The sequence below is a fragment of the Typopeltis vanoorti genome, chromosome 22, assembly GCF_054136105.1.
Source record: "Typopeltis vanoorti isolate ZY-2024b chromosome 22, IOZ_Tvanoo_1.0, whole genome shotgun sequence".
Taxonomy (NCBI): domain Eukaryota; kingdom Metazoa; phylum Arthropoda; class Arachnida; order Uropygi; family Thelyphonidae; genus Typopeltis; species Typopeltis vanoorti.
In genome coordinates this window covers 4,776,994-4,789,257 of record NC_143570.1, presented here as the reverse complement: position 1 = coordinate 4,789,257, position 12,264 = coordinate 4,776,994, and the positions used below count along the sequence as shown (strand labels likewise).

General features: G+C 35.7%; 1 protein-coding gene across 1 annotated transcript in view; it reads right to left on the bottom strand.

Annotated features, from left to right (window-relative positions):
* The window catches only part of l(3)L1231 (zf-C3Hc3H domain-containing lethal (3) L1231), a 281,991-nt gene that overhangs the window by 202,529 nt on the left and 67,198 nt on the right, over positions 1-12,264 (bottom strand). The gene's annotated exons all lie outside the window — the stretch shown is intronic.

Here is a 12,264-nt window from a genome sequence, read left to right as displayed (position 1 = left end):
AGATTATTCTGATGGTAGGAACAAATGACTTGAGAGGTAATGTAAATTGGGCAGTGAGAGATAGGAGATTCTTGCTTGAGGTTGTACAAAAGAAGAAGCAGAGAGGAAAGATAGATAGTGTGCGTGGTGCCTAGGTATGATAGTGATGAGCTGAGCAGAAGAGCAGTAATATTGAATAACATAATAGCTAGAATGTGTCAGAAGAGAGGATAGGAATATGTGGATGCTTGGAGGGTGTTTGAGGACAGAAAGGAATTGTAAGCAAGAGACTGCTTGCATTTGAATGAGGAAGGATGTAGGTATCTTGAGAAATTGCTGTTCTGAATGAGTCGGTGTGTCAATGCAGGGAAACTAGAATGCCCTGGGTGGATGGTAGCAGGGGTGCCCTCTTGTGGGAATGGGTACTTGGAGGTAGGAGGACAACATCAGAGTCTAGAGGGGATAATGCTGGGTATAGAGACAGTGGCATTTTTATGCTTTATACTAATGCCAGGAGTATCCGGAATAAAGGAGAGGAATCGGTGGCACTGATAGCATCCACCTGGCCAAAGATTATTGGGATCATTGAGATGTGGTTGGCAGAGGAGGATATAATAACAGGAATAGAAATAGCAGGGTACAGCATTTTTTGGCAGGATAGGAAGGGAAAGCATGGTGGTCGAGTACTGCTTATGGCAATTAAGAGGGGTGAAAGGGTGGATGAGATTATTCTGATGGTAGGAACAAATGACTTGAGAGGTAATGTAAATTGGGCAGTGAGAGATAGGAGATTCTTGCTTGAGGTTGTACAAAAGAAGAAGCAGAGAGGAAAGATAGATAGTGTGCGTGGTGCCTAGGTATGATAATGATGAGCTGAGCAGAAGAGCAGTAATATTGAATAACATAATAGCTAGAATGTGTCAGAAGAGAGGATAGGAATATGTGGATGCTTGGAGGGTGTTTGAGGACAGAAAGGAATTGTAAGCAAGAGACTGCTTGCATTTGAATGAGGAAGGATGTAGGTATCTTGAGAAATTGCTGTTCTGAATGAGTCGGTGTGTCAATGCAGGGAAACTAGAATGCCCAGGGTGGATGGTAGCAGGGGTGCCCTCTTGTGGGAATGGGTACTTGGAGGTAGGAGGACAACATCAGAGTCTAGAGGGGATAATGCTGGGTATAGAGACAGTGGCATTTTTATGCTTTATACTAATGCCAGGAGTATCCGGAATAAAGGAGAGGAATCGGTGGCACTGATAGCATCCACCTGGCCAAAGATTATTGGGATCATTGAGATGTGGTTGGCAGAGGAGGATATAATAACAGGAATAGAAATAGCAGGGTACAGCATTTTTTGGCAGGATAGGAAGGGAAAGCATGGTGGTCGAGTACTGCTTATGATAAGTGACGACTTATGTCCTCTTGGAGGCTTTTAAAGGCAGTGACAGTAATGATTTTGAAAGCATACAGTGTGAGGTAGAGGTGAGGAAAAAGAGGATATTTAGTGGGGTGCTGCTACAAACCAAGAAGCACAGAGGATGGGGACAAGCAGATGTTTAGACAATTGAGCTTGGCAAGTGCAAGAAGAATGATTGTTATGGGAAATTTTAACTACAGCAGTATAAATTGGGGAGAGCAAGATGCATGTAGTAATAAGGGAATGGAATTTCTGGAATTCTTGAGAGACAAATGTCATAGGCAACATGTAATAGAGGGAACAAGAGGTTCAAGAGTTTTGGAATGGTCATAGCATCAGAAGAGCTGATAATAACTGAGATGACCCCTCCCCAATTGGAGAGAGTGACCATGTGGTTTTGACTTGGAAGATGAACAGACATGCAAGAGTATCAAAGAAAAGGGAACATATGTGGAATTATAAGGCTGGGGATTATAAGTCATAAACATCAACTTGGAGAAGTTTCATGGAGGGGGGAAATTGGAAGGTCGGGATATCATTAGTGCTTGGGAAATTGTGAAGGAATATTTGTAAGCAGTAATAGTAAGCTGTAAAAGGATTCGAAGAAGAGGACACAATTTGGAGTAAAGAGGATGACAAACAATATTAAACAGGAACTGCATGCGAAAAAGAGGCTATGGAAGAGATATGAAGAGCAGATGCATGAAGAATATAAGACACAGGCCAGGAGAGTGACTAGTATGGTAAGGAAGGTGAAACTAGAATATGAGAAGAGATTGGCCCTGAGATTAAAAGAAAATCCTAGGGAAATTTTTAGCTATGTGGCCAGTAGGAGGAGAAATGACTGTGGAAGAATGATATTGTGGGATAAAAATGGGAATAGAGTGACTGATGCAGAGGACATAGTAGAATTGTTCAATGACCACTTTATTGGAGTATTTCATCCTGGAGGAGTCAGTTTTAATGCTAGAGGGATAGGGCAGGTTCAAGGTTTAGAGGTACAGGAGGAGAGTGTGTTTCAAATACTGAGTACTCTGGATGTCAGTAAAGCTGTGGGACTGGATGGTATTTCACCACGAGTTTTGAGAGAATGTGCTAGAGAACTGACAGTGCCCTTGATCTGGCTTTTCAGTGAATGTCTGGCTACGGGAAAGGTGCCCAGGGAATGGAAGGAGGGTAAGATAGTGCCATAGCATAAGGGTGGAAGCAGACTGGAAGAGTCTAATTATAGGCCAGTTTGTGTGCCATCAGTAGTTGTTAAGATCTTGGAGAAATTAGTGAGGGACCATATACAGCTTTGGGCAGATGAGGGCAATGTTATCTGTGAGAGTCAACATGGATTTGTGAAGGGGTGCTCTTTTTTTAGTAATATGCTAGCCTTTTATAATAAAGTTACAAGAGCAGTAGATGAGGGAAAGGCATATATTGCCATTTTCTTGGATTTAGTTCTCGTAGACAGGCTTATACGTTGGTTATGCATTATTAAAACACTTAAGGAATAGAACAACGTAGTTAGGAATATAAATTAAATTAAACTTTAATAAATATTTTCCGATATTTTGGCAATGTCACATTGCCATTTTCTAAAGGAACTTACAAAAAAGTTGAGTGCAACGTAGGCACTACAACACAGAAACTGGGAATGAAAAGATGGAGCTATTGTTCTCCTAACAGTCTTGATGGTGCCCTCTAGCGGGCTAAGTAGGTGTTCTTGGCCGTTGGGCTGAAGGTCTGCAGATGTAGGTCTTCCAAATTTGAGGCAGTCGCATACACCCAAATTTGTTTTGGGTGTAATGTTGTTATGATATTTAATGTAATGATATTTAAGTTGCAGCACATGGATTTGGATGTCAGGTTGGTCAACAGGATTCAGGATATTGGCTGTCCGATAGGTATCAGAGAGAGTCATGTATATTGGGGCAGTTTTATGGAGGCAGAGGGTTACAAGTGTGGTCCCACAGGGCTCAGTACTGGGACCTATACTGTTTAACCTTTATATCAATGACATTGTCAGTGGACTACAGGGGGGATATTCAGTTGTTTGCAGATGATGTGAAGCTGGGAAGGATTATTAGTAATAGTGCAGACGTGGAAGCCCTGCAAGAGGATTTGAATAAGCTAGACAGATTAGCAAATGAATGAGTGTCGGTTTAATGAAGCAAAATGTAAGGTCTTGAGGTTTGGGACACATCGATGGCACGCTGCATACTGCATACATAGGGGAGACAAGAGATCTGGGGTTGATGATTGATAGAAACCTGATATTTAAGGGACATATTGCAAAGGCAGTGAAGGTAACACAGAGGATTGCTGCAATAATGAGAAGGATGCTGACCTGCAGAGACAAGAGAGTTATCACTCCATTGTATAAGACCCTGATCAGGCCACACTTAGATTATTGTTCTCAAATTTGATTCCAGGATTTGAAGGAGATAAATTAACTGTGGAAAGGGTACAAAGGTGGATAACAAAGATGGTTTCAGGACTGTACAATGTTAGTTATGAGGATCGGCTGAGGGAATGTGGACTACAGAGTTTGGTGGATAGAAGGAGATGTGATATGATTGAGACTTTTAAACTGTTGAGAGGTGGTTACAGGGTTGACACTGGGGAGTTCTTTCGCTTGGTTGAACAGCAAGAAGGAGTGATGACAAGGGGGCCATCCCTGGAAGTTACAAAAGGAAACTGTGAGCAAGAGGGTGAGAGGTGGTTTCTTTGCATGGAGGGTGGTTGAACCATGGAATGCATTGCCTGATAGAGTGGTGAGGGCGAGAATGGTCAATGAGTTTAAGGAGCAGTATGATAGACTTAGTGTTTCCTATGATGGACCTCTCACGATGAGTCTTGATAGACTTTCTTTTTCCTGGGAAGAAGCTCCCGTGATGAGTGTTTTGACTGTATGGAGGCCTGAATAATAATAATAATATCAAACTAGCTTGTGCTAGCTGTAAATGTTTCCGACATTTTTCCTATTCCTTCTTGAGTATATGTTTAAATCCCCCCCCCCCATTATTATTAATTAAGGGCAGGCTACAATGAGTTTGATCACTCACCCAAATACAAAGCCTCCTTTCCCTATTTTTAAAGTATGTGACTTCTTGACTGGGTAATCTCTGTTGGTGAAAATCATGAGGTTGCAGTTGTGGATCTTATTTTGTTTGTATTAAGCACTTTGACATTCACCTGCTACTAACTACCTGAACAACTACAATTTTATATCCAAGAAAATGTTTTTTCTTTGAATCTCTGATTTTTCGCTTTCACTATTTTTTCTAGATGTGGCTCAAAAAAGAATAGGAAATTATTTTTTAACTAATTCAAATATTACTGTATGTACAATTTAATAAGTAAATGCGTGTATTTCATACCAACCTCATTAAATTACTAAGAGAATTGGTACATCCAATATCATTGCTTGAAGCTGGAGAATTCAGGGAATTATGTACTATTATCAAATGTAATTGTCTGAAGGTGGTGAGTGAAGGGAATTGGGGAGTTACTATTTTATCCATCTTTGAAAAAGAGTACTATAACAAATTAGCATTGAACGGGATAGTGTTAACTGGGATCATACTGTAATTTTAATCTTTGTTTAGAGTGAAATACTCCAATGTACAAATTATGACATAAAAATTACTACATACAGTACTGTAATGTAATAAATAATGAAACATGAGCGTACAGTGCTTCTGTGCACTTGTAAAATAATCAGCTAGAAAAACATGGAACAAGAGTAATTCTTCAAAGCTGCTGCTGCTTTATTAATTGGACTAATTTAATTACCAATCAATGATAGTATTCTACAAATTCAATAATTGCAACAAGATGTTGAAAGATCAACTTCAGGGATTAGGCAACAGCTGTAGTGAGCTTCTTTAAAAATGTGTACATATATTATGTCCGACTTGGTCTGCACAATCTGCCTCTTCTTTTCTGCACAAATTTCTCTATAGCAAGAAATTGCAGCTTGCATAATTCTGTCTATTTTGCTAAATCTCCCTATGTCAGGGTCCATTTTATCAAACACCACAACTGTCTTCAGAGGCATCCTCTGCCATTTTTTTTTTCACTGTAAACTTGTTTTTTTTGTGGCTTGTCAAAATTTGTTAAATTGCCAAACGGTAACTCTTTAAGTAGCAGAACTATCTTATCACCATGTAAAGTTATTGTCTTTGTTGCATCTTGTGAATATATAAACATATAATCTTCAGCAACCTCTTCCTAACACCATTCAGACATTCTGCTGTCACCTTACTCCATGCTTCACTACATTCTTTGCACAATACAAGATATTATATTCTTTCCAAAAGTCTTTGAGAACTTTCTCACCTTCAATTAGCACCTGAGCAAAAGTATTTCTTAAATAATATGACTTGAAAGCAGCAATGACACCTTGGTTCATGGGACTCTTTTAAGCAGCAGTGGGCATTGTCACATATATCAGAAGTCAAGAACCAACTGTAATATTTTTGCGGTCTGAAGTATTTCTCTTATCTTTCAAAAAAAGTCACACAGTTAAGATAATTTATAATAAATGCTTTTACATTTCCATCTTTAGTATACATAACTCATCATCACTCATTAAAACAGAAAATCCCTGCTAAAGCTCTGAAGCATCACTACTATTCTAAATGATCACCACAGCAACCTTTGCATTACAAAAACTGTCAGTATAACACACTTGTATTGTAACGTTAGTCTCACAAGTCTGGTATAATAGCAGTGGACTACAGGTACATTCATTTTAGTATGGAAATTTTCTTTTATCACCGAACTCACCTAAAGCGAAAATCCAATTCATTATTCCTGCTAATTCTATTCAGATCAACAAAACATCGTAAGTTTAATATCACATGACTTCTATAGTTTGACTGAATGATTCATTCATCCAAGACTTATGAGGACAGCTCTTTAAGGGCACAATGATTCAAAAGTAAAGCTTTAAGATTAGCTACACTCTTGAACATGTCAGATTTATTTATTTATTTATTTTTATTATTATTATTTTTTTTTTAATCTCTAATAAATATAAATAAATAAATAAATCTGACATGTATTCTTTTGAAGAAGATGAAATAGTCTTTTCATAAGCATTTATGTTCTATCTCTTTAACAGAAATGCTTATGAAGAAGAAATCTTTAAAAATTAATTTTCTCCTTTCTATTTACACAGTTTCTTATTCACATGCCTATTTGATATTTCACTAGGTGCACACCGGAAATCCAGGATTAACTTTTTAAGAATCTGAATAAAATAAAATAAAAATATGCCTTTACAAATATTTTCAAACAGTGCATGTGTGCGTGTATGCATTTATGAAAATTTACCACAAAAATAAGCTTTGGAAACTAGCAATTGTTTTACACACAACACACACACTTCTTAAATTAATTAATTGCTTTAACATGTTCATGCTGAGTAGTAAACCGCTGGAAGGAACTAGCTTTAACATGTATATAAGCCACTTTTGCATCAAATGCTCATATGGCATGAGCATTCAATGCTCATGCCAAATATAATTCAAAATGATTTCAAGTTTATATATATATATATATATATTGATTTTTTTGCTTTACATAAATTGTGTATCTGATGAGTGCATTATAAACAGCTATATGTATTTTCTGGAACTGAAAATTTGAAACCGGATGTTAGGACATGCTTAGTTAGTTGCGTAGTGCTACAATAAATCTGCTTTCGTGCATGCATTCATGTAGCAAAGTCTGTGGGAGAGGATAGTTTTTCCCATTAGGAGTGTCATTCCAGTTGTCTCTAATTAACTAATTGTTGCTAAATATAGTACATAGACAGTAAATGTATCTGTACTGTATTCAGATAAACAAAGCTATTTATTTTTACTGCTTCTGTAGTATAGCATCTGTTGAGGTTGGAATGTTTTTCATGGTTTAGAAACAATTTTATTCCAATCTTTCGAAACACCAGATGTAGTAAAAATTTATCTATTACTAAATAAAAATTAATACTTCTATGTATTATAAGAAGTGGTTGATCTACAACAAAATGCCGGCATAAGTAAGATATCTATTATTTATGAGACAGAAGAGCCCCCTGACAAAAGTAATAAATGTAGGAGTCATGAAAGTGTGAATAATTCCAATAATGATTGGATATTATGTATCCAATCATTAAATATTAAAATGCTAAAATATTAAAATGTATACTGATATCCTCAGTAAACAAGAGAAAAAACTTCTTAGAAAATAAAGTGCAATATAAATAAAGCAGAGAAATAAATATGCATAAAGCATATTTGAACTGAATTAAAGCAGACTGAATTTACGAAGAATCCTTGCTATTTGTTCTGAAGTTCCTTTCAGTTAAGGTAATGAAATTCTTTTCACACTGGATTGTAGTCTGGTAGAAGATTGATAATTATCAATAAGTTTTTGAACAGTAGTTTTTTTTGTTGTATCCAATCACACTATATGCTTCCTTCTAACCAGCTCAGAAACTGTCTTCCTTCCTAACATGAACAAAGAATACATTACTACCTCTTTCTTTACTAGGTGTCTATCAAGTACCCTACTCATGTCATCCTTCCTATTTTGGACAGACTGGCTATTCTGCCTTGTTTAGGATTGAAGAACATCAAGACTATACTACATTTTTGGAATCTGACAAGTCTGGCCTTGCTTCTCATGCTAATGCCACTAGATACAGAGTTCTTTGGAATCTGAGAAAACTTCTTCATTCCAGCAAGTTCAAATTCGATCATCTTTTTCTTGAAACATGTGAAATGCTACAAATGCATCCGAGCCAGAAGTGATCAATTGAAGAACTAACATCGACAAAGGCTACATTACTACTTCTTTCTTTACCAGATGTCTATCAAGCACTCTACTCATGTGTATGCCAATATTAATTGTTCATAAGTATTGATAATTTTTTTTAAATGAATAATTATTTAAAATAGTTTTTATCCACATGACTTACAACTGTTCCTTTGAACTTTAATAGTGTAATATCATATACTTCAGCTGTGACTGAAACACAAGCTAATATATGAATGATTTTTATCACTGATTATTTCGATTCATCTTCTGAATGTAGTTAACGGTCTATCTCCCTGGTGATGTACATGTAACACTGGATGAAATATAGTTGAGTTTTTGAATAAATTCTATATAAATTTTGTTACATGTGTAAGCTGTGAACGTTATCTTAACACACAGACACACACATACACTACAAAGTATCCAAGATTTAAGCACCTATCATGAAATGATATAATGAATTAGGGAAATTTAAGAATCTTTTCTTTCACTATAAAATGAAGATTTCACAAAATTTGCATTTGCTTTAACCAACCATGTGCATATACATATCAATGTTAGTTAGTTAAAGCCGTGAAGTACCCATTAAAATCGTAATACTACTGATATTTCACTGAAATAAGGATACGGAGTTTAAGATCAATATATTTCATATATTAATGATTGACATATATCATCTGCATGGATATTTTGGTGTTTAATTATTAAAAAAGAAAGTCTGTTCTGGCACGTTAAATGCAAATAACTCAGAACTTAGCTTCAATAATCATTCTGTGTCAATTGTGTCACATAAAACCATAAATGCAAATTTATAGAAATCTTAGGCATAATAACCTCTATCTATTTAAACCACGACAGTTCAAATATAAGCATCAATAACACTATTTGGGAATGGGGTTTTGCTTTGAATAGCTACAACAAAGTAACTGCACTCCATGATTTTCTTTTCTTCAGTCAACTACAAAAGTTTACATTATATTTACTAATAAGAAAGCAAATTAAATCATCCACAAAAATGTTCAACTTTAGCGAAAACAAAGTAAACTAATATCTTCCTTACTTTGTGAAAGAAATTTTTACAACTCTTCCATTAATTTCCCATATCTCCATTACTCACCTCTATTCGTTCTCTCTGCCCCTTTTCTGTTCGTAGGCATTGGTAATACATCACACTATGTATTACCAATCACTGAGACTGTGCAGAATGATATCACAACAAGTACAGGAAAAACCTCGCTTAACGTGAATTCGATATACATGATAATCAGTTAGTGTGATTGAGTGAAATGATACTGTTTCCTACTTTAAGTGAGTGATTAATCAGTTAACGCGATTTTTTTACATTACATGAAATATTTTGTCACCAATCTGCAGTGAGAGGAAAAGCTGTAAGTCATTAAGAAAGTGGCACTAGTAATACAATGACTGTGAGAGACCAAGGATACAGTGAGTCTTATAAAATAAGAACAAAGAACATGGAAATGTTACTACTGCTTCTTTAAGCATGCAGATCACCTGAAATAGAAGCTATTTAATGATTGAGATGGAACGTCGTCTATCACTCTGGATTGAGGATTATAACCAAAAAAAGAATACCTCTTGGTACAGGGAATATTCAGGCAAAAGCTCTCAATATTTTTACCTCATTGAAAGAGACCAAATTGCAAGAGGAATGCGAAAGCTTGACTGCGAGTTTAGGATGGTTTGATCATTTTAAAAATCGAACTGGACGCATAACATAGAAACTGGAGAATCTGCTAGTGCTAAGAAAGATTCTGCAGTCAAGTTTCCTGAAGAATTGCAAAGCATTATTTAGGAGGATGATTATGACGATCAACAGGTATTCAATGTCAACGAAACTGGTCTCTTTTGGAAGCAAAAGAGACCAGTTTCTTACAACAAAAACTTTCCTAGCTAAAACTGAAGCATCTCAACCAGCATACAAAGTATCTAAAGATCGTCTTATGCTTTTATTAGGAGGCAATGCAGAAGGAGACTTTAAACTCAAGCCTATGTTAGTTTATCATGTGCAAAATCCAAGATCTAACATTATTGAAGAAATCAGCACAATTAGAAAAGAACTTGGATTTAATGAACTGGATAATGAAGATGTTAGAAACTTGCTTGATTCCCATTCAGAACATTTAAGCAAGAATGACCTCCTTTAACTAGAAGAACAGCGTACATATGTTACCACTAAGAGGCTAACTGCAAAAGAACTTGAGCTAGTTTTCAATCACATTGAGAATGCTAAGGAAATTTTCTTTGATGCTGATTCTAATATGAAACGAAGCTTCAAAGTCCACAGAAATCTTGATAAAGCGATCACCAGCTATCGCAAATTGCATGATAAAATGAAAAAGTTAAGCATGATTCAAACATCTTTACTTATTTTATTTTTTGTTAAAAAGTAGCTCAATCAAATGTTTAGACATTAAATAAAAATGTAAGCAATTGATTTTTATTCACTTTGATGATTTTATCATCTAATATAGCTTATATTGTATTTTTTTTTCCCAAATTTACACAAACTGATGGATGAATTATAATTATTCCTATTGTTTATTGTATTCACTTAGCGTGCATTAATTGATGGATTAATTAATCGCATTTTTCCTGTACTTCAAATAGCTAACAGTGACCAGTTCACTCGTGGTGATGAAGGTTTCATTTAAATGAGATCTGTTTTAATTTTTGTTTAAACAAAATGAGGAGAAAATGTACAGGAAGTAATATGATTTGAAAAGATGGCTGTTTACAATAGTGCAAAATATATCCATATTAATTAATGAAACATCTTATATTTGACCCAAAACTAACTTTTCTTAAAATCTCAAAATCAATACATTAGATTCTGCACAGATAAATGTGCTCTTTTAAAGACATATCTCAATACAGATAATTCACACTCTGAGAATTAAGAGTGCTATTGGCAGTATCATTATTCACAATTACATAATAATTTCACATCTCAAATGTTACTCTTCAGAAAGTAATGGAACACACACACACACACACACATGCGCGTGCATGTGCGTGCACAGGCCAATGAATTATATACTTTTATTTAATACCCTGTTACTTCCTTTAGCCAGAATTACAGGCCACATGTGATTTGGTATAGTTGTTGGATTGCATCTACAACATACCAGGCATCTACCAGACAGTCCTTAAACCGGCTCAGATTTGACAGAAGAGAACTTTGCTCCTGGATCTGTTTTTCTAACGTGTCCCATACATTCTCAATAGAGTTCAGATCCTGGCTTTGTAGTGGCTAGGGAAATGGTGGAGGTTGCTGTCATGCTTGCTGAACTACTGCTGAACAATCATGCACAATGGACAGTAGCACTATTGTCAACTAAACAACCGTCAACTGCTGGATAAAAAGTCAATATTGCAGGATGGGCTTGATTGGCAACAATATTCTTTGGAGGACACCTGACCTTCCAGCAATGTTAGGTGACCCATTCCATACAATTTTTTCAAGGTTCTGTAAGTGATACCACTTGAGTTGTTCACAAGGCAAGCTGGGCTGATTGATTAATGGGACTCCCATCAAATTCTCTGCCTACCGTCAGTACAGAAAAAGGTGTACTGTGACTTGTAGGACCACATGACTTTTTTTTTTTCCAGTTGTCCAGTATCTAGTTATGGTATTCCTGACACCACTTCCAGAACTCAGTCTAGCTGATCAGAGGAAATAAGGCCTTTTAATCCAAAGCCTGAATTATTAAGCTGCCTAGACATCTGAGAGTATATTCTAATATGGATAAATAATTAAACAAGGATTAAAGAAAATTCTTCTTTGGGTAAATATTGACATCTAACTTTGAGAACAAGAAGGGGGTCTTCTTGGAATTCATGAGACAAGTTTGGATTTCTGAAAATTACTTTCATAGTTCTAAATTTTAACAACATTTTGGCTCCCTTGTAACAGTAATACAAGGGAGCCAAACTGAGTGGTAAAGAAAAATGTATCCAACAGGTTTCAAATGAACTTTTATAGTATATAAAATATAATAGAATTAAAGAGGATCCTTAAGTTAAAAAAAAGTTATCTTTTCAAAAACAGAATA